Source organism: Bradysia coprophila, unplaced genomic scaffold (assembly GCF_014529535.1).
Source record: "Bradysia coprophila strain Holo2 unplaced genomic scaffold, BU_Bcop_v1 contig_415, whole genome shotgun sequence".
In the NCBI taxonomy this organism is placed as follows: Eukaryota; Metazoa; Arthropoda; class Insecta; order Diptera; family Sciaridae; genus Bradysia; species Bradysia coprophila.
Genome location: NW_023503670.1, coordinates 58,213 through 70,933, shown reverse-complemented (window position 1 = coordinate 70,933; position 12,721 = coordinate 58,213). Strand labels below are relative to the sequence as shown.

Below are 12,721 nucleotides of genomic sequence, written 5' to 3'. Positions count from 1 at the left end.
CTTATGGAAGAGAGAGGAAAAAAAAGAAGTGAAACCTGATGGTGCCAGAAGATATTGTGATCATCCAATGAAATGTTCTATAGAGGCACATTGATGGCAGTTGTTTAACAGTCAAAGAAAGGAAGGAAAAAATATTTTATGTTTTATTCAAAAGGTTTTTTTTTCAGTATTGGTTTTTGCCGATAATATGATATGGGTTGGGTGGCTGTATATTAGTTCTTTGGATTTTTTTTATGCTCACAGCATGTTGAAAATTTTAAGGCAAACAACCTTACACAAGGTTTTTTATCGGCTTAGTTTGCATAGAACAGATAATTTTCGAGTAACTTTTTCGAAAATTCGAGTAAATAGACTTATACCTTTGCTGGTGTAATAGAATTAAAGATGAAATAAGGCTTCTCAACAAGGGTTGCGTATTCATTCAATCGGGATGTAATATTAGTAGAAATGAGACGATTTTTTGTGTGATAAATAATAGTACATTGAATGACAAGGGGCGAAAGTAAAAAAATTCAACCGTGTGCGAGAGTTGGAGCCCGCGCCGAAGGCAAGGGCTCTAATCGCACAGGTTGAATTTTTTTACTTTTGCCCCGAGTCGTTCATACTATTTTTTTTGATACCAACATTGAAAATTGATACGTATCGCAAACATCGCAACAAAATGTTGAAATAAAAAGGCATTTAGCCAGAAAATGCGGGGGTCCAGGGGGCGGCAGCCCCCTGGTATATGAAAAATTTAATAATTTAGCCATCACAACAATAACACACACAAAAATTAAGATATAACTAACAAATCATTCAGTAACAAAAAGTATCAACTTTGTATGCTAATTTCAATAAGAACACTGGCGCACAGTGTTTTACAATTTTGATCAAAGTATTCTGCGTAATATGAGCGGATTTTGTTGACAACTCGACTCATTTCTCTCATTTTCTGTGACGTCAGTCACTTTCGCTGTTCGTTCAGTTGCGTTCGCTCTTCGTTAAGTACTTTCTCCCCGTGGGATGCATTTTTTTACTTTCGCCCCTCATATGCGGGGCGAAAGTATCATTTTTCAATGTTGGTATCAAAAAAAGAATCAATCGGTAGGATTAGAATTGCAGAAGCGTGTTTTCATCTGAAACTTTCGAAAATTGTACAACGTTTTATGGATTGTAGCATTATAAGTGTTGAGTATACGATACACCTGACGGAAGGTCGTTATAATTCATTGACATTTACAATACTTACAAAACCCGCCACCGCTTGTAAAAAAATTTCTGAAAATTTTTATTTTGCTTATGGCTCGTCTTCGGCTCAAAAAACAACTTCCCACTAGACTTAATTTAGAAATATATCGTAATCTACAACTGCAAACTGTAACTTATCTAATAAGGAATAATATTTAGATTCTTCACACGTGATTCTTCGTGTGCGTAATTTATGAATAACCCCATAATTCAAGAAAATATCTGCAGTTGAAAAAGTACGATTAAATAGTATTTAATAAATACCGACACAATGCTACTTCCTTGAATAGAAAATGTGTATGTAAAACTTGTGTACGAATAAATTTGGGTCAATGGTCAATATTTCCACCGCTTAATGCTTTAACGCCTTAAACCATTTCAAGTTAATTCAATTAAAATTACTATAGACCATTGAGCATATATTGGACTACATTTCATAAAGTGGAGTTCATTAATAATTCAAACATTAGCTGTAATTGCTTACCTAATTAAATTATGGTATAAATAATTATGAAGTAAAAATTAAATTGAAGTATGGATTGTTACAGGGGAAAAAAATGGATTCAATCAAATTACAATAGATTGTTTGAATAGACAAAAATATGAATTGAACGAGCACGGCAAAAGGCATTAATCAGTGATGTACATGATAAATCTAATTAATTGGATTTTTTTTTATTGGATTGGGGTTTCCTTTTAATAAGGAAATTATTCTCGAAATTATTACCGAGGATATTGCAAGTGAGGGCACACATGTTTTGGGTAGCTTTGTCTCCAGGTAGTATGTAATGACTGTCACAGCTACAGCACCCAATACAAAAGATGCAGCTGTGACAGTCACTGTACATTAACTGGAGGCAAAGTTACCCAAAAGACGTGAGATGTTTAACTCTTTTTTGTCAGTGCAGTTGAAGAAAAAATGATTTTACATTCTGCGAATAACACTAATAGAAAACACATACAACAGAAGCTTTTCCCAATTGTGAATGCATCAATTTATGAATTTTAAACAGATTGGTCAGATTCGGCTGACTGTTTTTTTTTTTCAAATGTTATACCGACCCTGCCTAAAAAAAATATCCTTTTTGTCTCGTGTTACATACATACATTTTGTGTATCTCAGTTATGAAAAAATTCCCCATTTACAGCAATCACATTCAATTATTTCGTATACGGTCAATAAATATTACATTTTTCCTAATTCGACCTTTATTATTAGATGACACATCAAAATGAAAGGACATGAGTATGTATAAGCGTTGGACCGAATGTTTCCCGTCTCCTACTTTCAAAAAAAAAAAAAAACAATGAAATTTGGTTCGAATATTTTTTTTTCAGCAATCAAACAGTTCCATATATAAATTTCTCGTTTTATAGCAAAAAAAGCATTGATTTTTCACAACCTCTGGCTACATGTAACACAGCAATATTTAATGGGTACGGTTCGCTTATAGGTGGTTATTTTATTCATGAATATAGAGCGTTCTATGGAAAATTGTGAATTAAAAAAAAAAAAACGAAAATTGTAGCTTATGAAACACCATAAACAAGCACAACCATAGAATGACTCTTTCGGGCTAATAAATATGGACATATTGCCGCTATCTACGGATGTTGCTATGTATTCTCCAAAATCTTGACATCGTTAGATATTTATACGCTGTGATTTTATGGAAAACTAAAATAGGGGGTTTATGGAAGATTGTCACAATCGATAAAAAAACTATATTGGTCGAACGTTTACTGCTTTAATTTAATATAACCGAGGAAGTTGAGAGTTTAAGATTAACCTTTGAGATCGGAAAACTTTTACTGTGTATGTGTAATGTGTATACGCTCGCGTATACACTACATTTTACGAAAATATGGGCAGGCGAACGCTCAGCTTACGGATCCATTTTCTTGTTGAGATTTATGTTCGCAGTGTTCTTGTATTTTTCGGTTGTAAACAGCAGGAAACTTTTAGCAGTAAAGTTTTGAAACGAAAATTTTTAGTTTTATATGGCGACGGGCTATAATATTTCAGGAAATTCTATTAAATATTAATTCGGTTAAATGAAAAATGGTGTAGTGTATAAAATTGTCGCACAAATTTTACGCCTTTCTCAGTAATGGTACTGTTAAGGCATCCGTATCATACTACGTTTGTCCATTGTTTCTCTTTTAAATATTAATGGCAGTTGTAAAAATGCTTTATAGCAAAAATGGAATAGTTCATCTTCATGACAGTGGAGCTACACATCGAGAAGTTTGTGAAACCTTCATCCTTGCCTTCATCACAATTCCGTCACATTTACTGTGAACAGATGAGAGAGATGGAGAGACATACAACATGCTCCTTGTCAACCAAGCGAGATAAAATGTCTCGTAGCCTCTTGTGACGATAAATAAACGTGTTTTTACTATTGATTCACCAGCAAACCCAAAGGGATCAAAAAACGTAAACATCCAATGGACGCTATACACATTGTAATTCAGTGTGTGTATCCAACCGTCATCGATCGATGTAAATTTATTTGATGAAAATATGAATTTAACCGTTGGTTGGCGTAATAGGTGTAATAGAATGTACAATTAGCCTGGAGATTAACAACATTGTGACCAATTAAATCATAAAACACACAAGACAGGTATTGGTTCATACGTGGGTGTAAAGGGTGTAAAATGCCCTAATGGTAATATTTAGATTTGCTGCAGGCACATCATCAAAGAGTCGACATTGAATGAAACGATTCAAATAATGAAAGATAAAGTCGCTAATTTGTGGAAAATGGAAACAAATTTTAAGTTTTCGTTTCAAAATTTACCTAGAATTGTGCCCGAGAGTGGTTAAAACCATTGACAAAGTAAATTTAACTTCCGTTCATCGTACACTAAAAACCCTTTATTTCTGGCTTCCGATTATTTTCACTTAAACAACTGGGAATCGAATTTCGTTTGTTGTTCTTTCGACGGTACGATGGCAAACGACAAATCACAAATCTTACATTGATATATATGTATATGGTATATGGTGCTATTATAGAAAAAAGAGTAATTTATGATGTCGCACTTATCTGGAAAGATTTCCTCCGTTTTCCCTTTATGTTTTTTTTTTGTTTGATGATATGAGCGGCGAAACTGTGATCGTACATATATATCTATATCTAAAACCGCATATCTACACGATGTAGCTTCACGCTCAACAAAAGAGAAAAGGTATAAAAATTTATATTGTATACTCATATATCGTTTATAGGTTTATCGATAAGTGATTGATATTTTCTTTCGCCTTTTGATTTATTCGCCGATGATGTTGGAAAATTGAAATGGTTTTTCGTTGATGTGCCATGGATATAGATATAGATATAAAATGGTGTTGTTTAGGGGGCGGTGAGAAGCGAAGTGATATATTTGTACGATTCTCTATTTTGTTAAATTGGTTTTGACTTATTAGTTACACTGCTTTGAAATATATATTCAAGTGGAAATAAAAAATATGGAGCGTGTGGCGAGTATTAAATTTATGGCTTATGAATTTCGGATGGAGAAATTGTTTCCACATTTTTTGTGTGTGTGAGAGAATTTTTTGTTTTGAGTGGTTGTTGTTGTTGCCGAAAAACGATATTCTTTATGTAATTGAATTTTCGATGTGGTGCTTATATGAACGCCCATCCTGTTATTGGCTATCGACGGATTAAACAAATTAATTTTGGGTAGAATTAAAAAATTTTGCTCGCATATGTTCAATTATTAAAATTGAAGTATTTTATTTCAATAATAATGTATTTATTCCGGTCCGAATTCGCTAATTAGTTAACTGTTAAATGTAGCGATCGTGCATAAAATACACAATAATACCATTTTGTAAATGAAAATTGAATACAAAATCGAAATGAATCAAATATGTTTATATTTGAGTAATGCCAGCATTTTGTAGTAAAGCGGATATTCGTTAAAATTAATTAGACATAATCTCGATGAATCGGTTAAATAAGACTGACCCAATTACCAAAGAGATAATCGCTTAACTTTTGATCGTAGATTATCTGCTGAATACATGGTTTGATATTAATTTGTTCGCTGCTTGTCATCTGTTATTAGCTCCAAAGACGACGAAGCTAATTCTAAAGCTTGTGTTGTTTTCTGTGACAAAATGTGTGGTAAAACTAATGAAGTAAAAGATTTAAAATCAAACAATAATAAACAAGTGCATTACGGAATTTTGAATCTATCATAACATATGATTCATTAGGAAACAATTTGGAAGGAAAAATATGTTTCTTTTTTGCCTTAGATAGGGCCTAACGTGGGAACGCCTAATGTATATCTCGGTCGCAGAAAATCCGAATTAGAAGCATAATGAAGGTTTTGTTTTCTACTTGTCAGACGATATTTAATAGGCTTTCCAAATTTTCTATTTTCGTTCTTATTTAGAAACCAATTCCTTCATTTCGAAACCAATTTGGAATATTCCTACCATGTGTAACGGCTAAGGTATAACATACACTACGTCCGTCATCGGTGCGAGTGTTCTTGTACCAAATCTATTACTTCAAAATCTAAAAAACATAAGTAAACATCACAAGAGTGGATCGATCTGTTTAAATAAAAAACGTGAAACTTGAAAAAAGCTTTTAACAAAGATAATAATTATTTCCGTACCCGTCGCACCATTGTCAAATTGATTCGTTTGTTTTTTCGATCCGATTTTTTTTCCGTAAAATTATAATTGCATCCCATTACGAAGCATAGCGCTCATTTTTTTTACATAAAAATTGATTTCCCATACAAATTAATCACTTTATGGATCCATTAAATATTTATCAAACAAATAAAACGGTAATGGATTCCAATGATGCTTTTACGATTATTCTAACAAATATTTTAATTATTATCCATTAGCAATTGTTCATCCTGATAAATAAAAGTTTTTTATTGAAAAGTTTTTTTTTATATTTAAAAAAAAAACAATTTCATGGAAAGTTGATTGAATATATTTATGGTTGACAGTGGATGACCCAGACAATTGCTTTAGGCATACAATTATTCTCAGAACATTGTATTATTTTATAAATTACAGTAATAGTTTACGTCCGGTAAATAAAAAGAATTTTCTGAAACCATCTATAGAGAGCACTGTTGCTGTTCGAAGTACGGGGACCAAGGTCCATTATAAACCATTTTCCATGGAATTTTCATATTTTAATTGTTTTAAACAACTATATGTACACAAGTAAAGTAATGCAATTACACTGTTCCAAACGAAGCCATCGTCTATAGTCTCTACTAAAAATGAACCAAACAGTTTCCCTCGTTTAAAAGCATTCTCTTTTTTCCACTTATTACTTTAACGTTCATTATTGTTTTATTATTGAACGGAAAGTCTCATCTATATAATCGATATATAACTAAAATTTAATTACATTGGTCACAATGAAGCAGATTATTTTATGTGTTACAACAAAAGCAGAAAATGTTTCCGAATAATGAACTACGTGTACGTATAAAACCGTTCCTTTTACAATGAAAATTTCATCAAAGCTCCAATTTTTTTTTGTTCTTTCTTTTATTTTTTCCAATATTTCTATGGTGGTTTGCCAATGACTTCAGTGTCGCTTGCCACCCTTTCATATTTCTCATTTTTTTTTTCGGTTCGTTATTGTTGTACTGGAACATTTTTAATAGAACCAGAGCAGTCTGTTATTTAATTTCTACATTATATCGTTTAGAAATATCAGATCGGTCATTATTATTTTTTAGTGGCAATGATAAAAGAAAATATCACGCTGATGGAAAGAAAATAACGGCCATTTGTACAGCAAGAAAAAAAAACAGTAATAATAAAGCAAAGAAAACATAAAAACGAAAATGGTACCGCGAGCAAGCTTTCTGTTCGCTACATGGCCACATAAATACTTGTATTATATCGAGAGTAAAATGTACGCTATTACTTCATAGTTCATAAATAAACACGACATTAATTATGGAAAGAGGACTCGAAATTGTTCAGCACAGAACGAGTATATAAATTTTCTAATAATTTAATGCACCCATATGATTTTCATCTATGTTGGCGCGCCATTCTGCAAAGAACTTGCCAAGTATCCAAATTTTACGAGTACATTATTTTATAACCAGACATTATTTTCCATAAGTTTATGTGAAATATATTTACCAGTGAGAGGGCATTTAGAGCACACACTCTCACACACACACACGATCAGCCAATATTTTTAGCAAAAGTGGTAATTTATCGTATCTACGCTTTCAGAACCTTTCAAAACAATTTTTAATTTCTTTAACAGGGAGCCATGTATTTATTCAGAGACTTTGCGAAAGTGGTACACATGGTTGAAAAGTGAAATATAATTTCGTAAGATATATTCATATGTAATGTTTATCGACATTAGCGGGAACGGGGTCTGCACCGAGATTAGGGAATGCAATCCCGGGAATAATCCCGGTACTAATCCCGGAAAACTCCAGTACCGAAAACCGGTTTTCACCAAAAAATACCGGGATTTATCCCGAAAGATTAAAATTAAATAAATTGAAAATTTTTAGTCGGATTTTTAGCATTTACAAAGCAATTTCGTATGGCAACAGCTTTTGATGATTAGACAGGAGTTGAATTTTTTCGAAAATGGTGAGAATCTAGTGATCAAAAGCATATGACAAAATGACAACGTGTTAACTACGCGCTTACAACGCATCATAAGGTGCCTGAGCTTTGATTTGGCATGGATACATACATTTAAGCGAGCAGATGTTGTACATATCAATAGATAAGGTTCCAGGTATTTGCCTACACAAGGATTGATTCACGCCTTCTGTCCTGAGAATCTTATACAAACATCGGAATAAAGTCCAGAGATACTGGATCACTTTTTAAAAAAGTCGCATCATGAAATGGTCTTAATGTACATGATTTAATGTTCATACATATTCATGAGTGTAAACTACTCATCAAACCGACTAGCGTAGAGTTGAGTAAAGTAGAGTAGAGATGGCTTTTTCTGATTGCGGTTATTTGTGTCGTTCAAGATTTAACGGTGAGACGCTGCAACACTTGTGCTTTCTTTGAGCGTTTTTCAGAGAGAAAATTGACGTTGCTAATGTCATTAGAAATGAGTATATTAAGGTTTGTACGTTAAATTTAAGAATTTGTCAAGCCCGTAGTAAGGCTTACTATCGGGTCAGGTCAACCTGAAAATCTCAGGTCAGGTCATTTCAGATCATGACCTGAAATGACCTGAAACCTGAATTTGACCTGATAACTTGACCTGAATTTTATCAGGTTGACCTGATATTTTTTATGTTTTTTTAAAAATTAGTTTTGTTAATATAAAATCTAAAAAACAATTGATTCCTGATAAGGCCTGCTACTAGGTTTTTGTTGTCTTAGCGGACGCTTATAGTTTCTTTACAAACAAAACCAAAGGTACGGAGAGTCGTACAATCTTCACTTGGATCATTAGCTACACTTCGCATATTTTACATTTTATATGGGGTCAATAAGTAACTTCTAGGACTGAAAGGTTTTATCAGCTAACCAGATTAGGTTAAATACTTAAGTGTCGATACTAGATTGTGCGACGTTTCTGGATGTTTTCCGTATGTTCAGTCAGAGCTTAAACATTGTTTTGAACCGAAATAACTTATTCAGAGCCATAATTTGTGGGCTCAGAACCAGGAGCCACCTATGTGCCAACCTATAATTCTAAAGTGCATGTTCACTATCAGAGTACATTTCAGAAATTGCACTCTCATCACTTAACTCTAATCGGTCCGTTGATAAATGTTAACGTCAAAACCGCAGACAAAAATCAAAAGTCTCTACATTGTAATGGCAATTATGTGGGTAAAAATGAGTTATGAGGGTGAACATAGCGAAGCTTGAATGATTTTTTGCTCGATGGAACATCTAGTCAGCGTCAGTATATCAGCTCCAGCCGAATTGTCAAGTTCTACAGAAACTGATTTTTTTGAAAGGACAAGAAACACGAGTCATGCGACTGAGGAAAGGAAATTCACCCTCTTAGCTCGGTAGGATGTAAGACTGTTCAAGAGCCAATTGAAAAGAGAATTATAGCAAACGCCGATTTTTTCGGAAATTCAATTTCAGGCCATCAGGTCATTTCGGGTTATTTCAGGTCATGACCTGAAAACTCAGGTCAGGTCAGGTCAAAGTTAATTTCTATCTCAGGTCAACCTGACCTGACCTGTGGTAAGACTTAGGTAGTTAGGAGGAAATTTGCTGTGATCCTTTTGGGATTTAGAAAGAAAATAAAAATTTTAAACTAATAGGCCGAAAATTTTTTTTAATTCAAAAAATTCTTTACTTGCCTCACTGGCATATTTCTAACTCTTCATTTATCTTGCATAAGTTACTAATCAAAGAAAATCTAATAATTAGCAATGTTAGACTTAACATTTGTGTAAGTTGAAACGAAAATTTCTTTGCTTTTGAAAACTTATGTAGTTTCATAATATTGCACACAGCCCGTCTTGTAAAACCACCCTGACTACAGGACCCAGAGTACAGACTACATTGTAAAGTTTCAAACAAAACGACGATAAGTTTTTTGAATTCTGCTTTTTAAAATTTCTTCTTAGAAATCCAAATTTTTATCAAGAAATAAGTCATTTCGATTTTTCTTTCCAATCCCGAAAATACCGGTATTCCCGGTATTGATACTGAATCAAATCCCGAATCCCGGTTTTGTAAAAACGGTCCGGGATTGCATTCCCTAACCGAGATATGATAAAATTTACCATACATAACATTTCTAGGTTGTGTTTCAAGCAACAATCTCTGGAGAATAATTCCTGAAACCATTTCTAAATGATATATTTTGTGTAAATTTTTCAGTCATAATTTCTCATATCCTCTTGGTCTGACCCTCGTTAAAACATTTCTTCTACACTATATATAGGTTGGTGTTTCCAGCAATTTATTCAACTCTTATACATTAATACACAAACACATCCCATTCGCCTAGCCATATATTCCGTTTTTATAAATTACTTTAATATGGCCATATACATCCAGTTCAGTGTGTGTTTCTAAAATATTTTCCAAAAAACCGATAGAAGTAATTAGACATTTGCCGGATATTTTGCGGTTTTTAACCATTTCTAACCCAACAGGGCAATAACAATGAAAATGAAAATGTTCCGTTTCAGTCGGAGCCGAAATCAATACACAATAAAACACTGAAAAAGCCTCAAAAAATGTTAAATTTTAAATAAGGGCTATGAGCAAAAACGACAGTAACAATTAGTTTCGTATGTAGGGGATATATAGCCAGGGAAATGTTGCTAGTTTGCGTGCGATAACAGGGTGTTTAACATTTTGAGGTTGATGGAATTGGGATGCAATTTAAGTAGAGCTTGCAAATGCGCTAGAAATAATTTCTATGAATTTTCACGCTCAACGAAATGTAGGGCTCAACTTTTATTTGTTGAGTCGATAAAAAAAAATATTGTCGTGTGGGTCAACCGACAGTCTTGTGGATCCTATGTTCAATGAATTACATTAACTTCTTGAGAGAAATTTGGAATGTTCTATGAACAGTTCATCTTCAAAGTCACGAATAATGAAACAGATGCGCTCTAAATGACAAACTCAGTTTACCAAGAAAATGCCTCTTTGACACCTGGTCGGTCATCACATCACCCTGCACTTTTCCGTGTAACACAGAAAAACGTGCAAGTGTTTATTTTATAGAAAACACTTTTTGAGTTAGGTTTCAGTTGTATCAAAGATTTATAACACTTTCTGACACCACAAGCGAGGCATTTTCATTGAGGTTCACACGTTACAGTGGTCAAAAGAACATCATGGCGGATATTCGCTTCACATACTATATAATGTGAAGGCTGAAGCATGTGGTGTTTTGTGTGTACAATAATATATATCGAAGCATTCGAAACAAACATTTATAGCATCATCGGTCTGGAAGATTTTTCTCTATAACCATTACAGCTCCAATTTAATTTCGAAAAGTCCAATTTTCTTTCTGCTTTAATGGTCTTCAAATCGAATTTGTATTTTATCTTATATATTATTATTTGTCAATAAAAATATCATCTTGCACACAACACTGAAGTGGATGTGGATATATCCCGCAAGATGTATGGATGGATATCTTTTTCCATTAAGTTATACACATCATCGTGGCACATATAAAATAATCAATGGCTGGACAAAACTCTATACATACGTAATATGTCTAGATTTTTATGTCGTATACTTCTCCTCTTTTTTTTAACTTGCGGGCTCGTAGAGTTAATGTCGGTCGGTATTTTTTTTTCGTCTTATATCTTTCCAGAGAAAATTACCTTCGTTTCATTTTCTGTTTGAAATAAATCCTGATGTATCTGGTGAAATTGAATTGTAAATCAATATTCTTATTCAATTTTGTTGATAATACATGTATATACGAAGGAGGAAAAAAAAACAACGTTGAGATACGGTTAGCTGTACACAAAATTTCTCTATGTTGTTCTCAGACAGAATTCATTGCTATTGCATTCAATGCTGAGTTGTCGTTTTAAATTTGCTTTGTATCTTTAACGGAATTTGGTACAATTTTTTGTTTGTAATTTTGATCTTTACCCTGAACCGCAAATAATAAAACAAACGAGCGAACTAGTAAAAGATGAAAATATCTCTTATTCAGTGGAAACTTTTGAGAAAATCATCAAATCACTATACATCGTAATCTTTCTTATTTTACGGTGCTCCTAGACAGTTCCCCACACACATGATTGCGTTTGCGATTGTCATAACCTTTTAGAACGTCGACTGATGCCACCAACGACAATCAATAAGTCGACAAATTCGTACATCCTTTTATACGTTAAAACAATTGAAGTAAAAGATTTTGTTTCAATCTTTTAAGAATGACTACTCGAACTGAAACTACTGAAATCTGATATGACCGGCAATAAAATGAACTCACCAGAATTTGCATAAAACCTGACTCGATCTAGGTCCTATTTTTAAGAATTAAAATTCCCTAATTTCCTTAAAATTCTGAATTCTGTAAATTCACATATTTTATTTGTTCATGAATCATCTTAAGAATGGTGGTTCAAAATTGTTTGACTAGCTTACATATGGTCAAAAACAGCTAAAAAATTCAGAAAATGTTCAGTGTTTGAAGACCAACGTTAAAAAAAATACCTAAAAAATTGAAAATTTTTAGGGAATTAATTCTCTTTAAATAGACCTGAAATAAAATAATTTGAAGTGACCTTACAGGTTGCCTATATTTTATTAAAAAAATGCAAATTTAACTCAAGTCAAGTATTTTTATATCAAGTCAAGTTCAGGTCAGGCTTGAAAATTAACTGAAGCTGACCTGAATCACACAGGTTGTTTCTTTCATGACCTGATCTGTTCCAAGCCTTACGGGTGTTGTCATCTTCGAGAGGCTAACTGAATGTTTTCAGATTTTCAGTCTCGAATGAGGAAATAAGACGTCCAGTCCACCGTACTTAA

The 12,721-nt window shown here is 33.1% G+C and overlaps 1 protein-coding gene and 1 long non-coding RNA gene across 9 annotated transcripts in view; both read right to left on the bottom strand.

The window, feature by feature from the left end:
• The window catches only part of LOC119082307 (tyrosine-protein phosphatase Lar), a 159,338-nt gene that overhangs the window by 110,778 nt on the left and 35,839 nt on the right, over window positions 1-12,721 (bottom strand). The gene's annotated exons all lie outside the window — the stretch shown is intronic.
• On the bottom strand, window positions 8,541-9,406 carry LOC119082314. Its single transcript, XR_005088617.1, has 2 exons — window positions 8,850-9,406; window positions 8,541-8,781 (listed from the first exon to the last, which is right to left on the bottom strand). It is a non-coding gene; the product is annotated as an uncharacterized LOC119082314 (long non-coding RNA).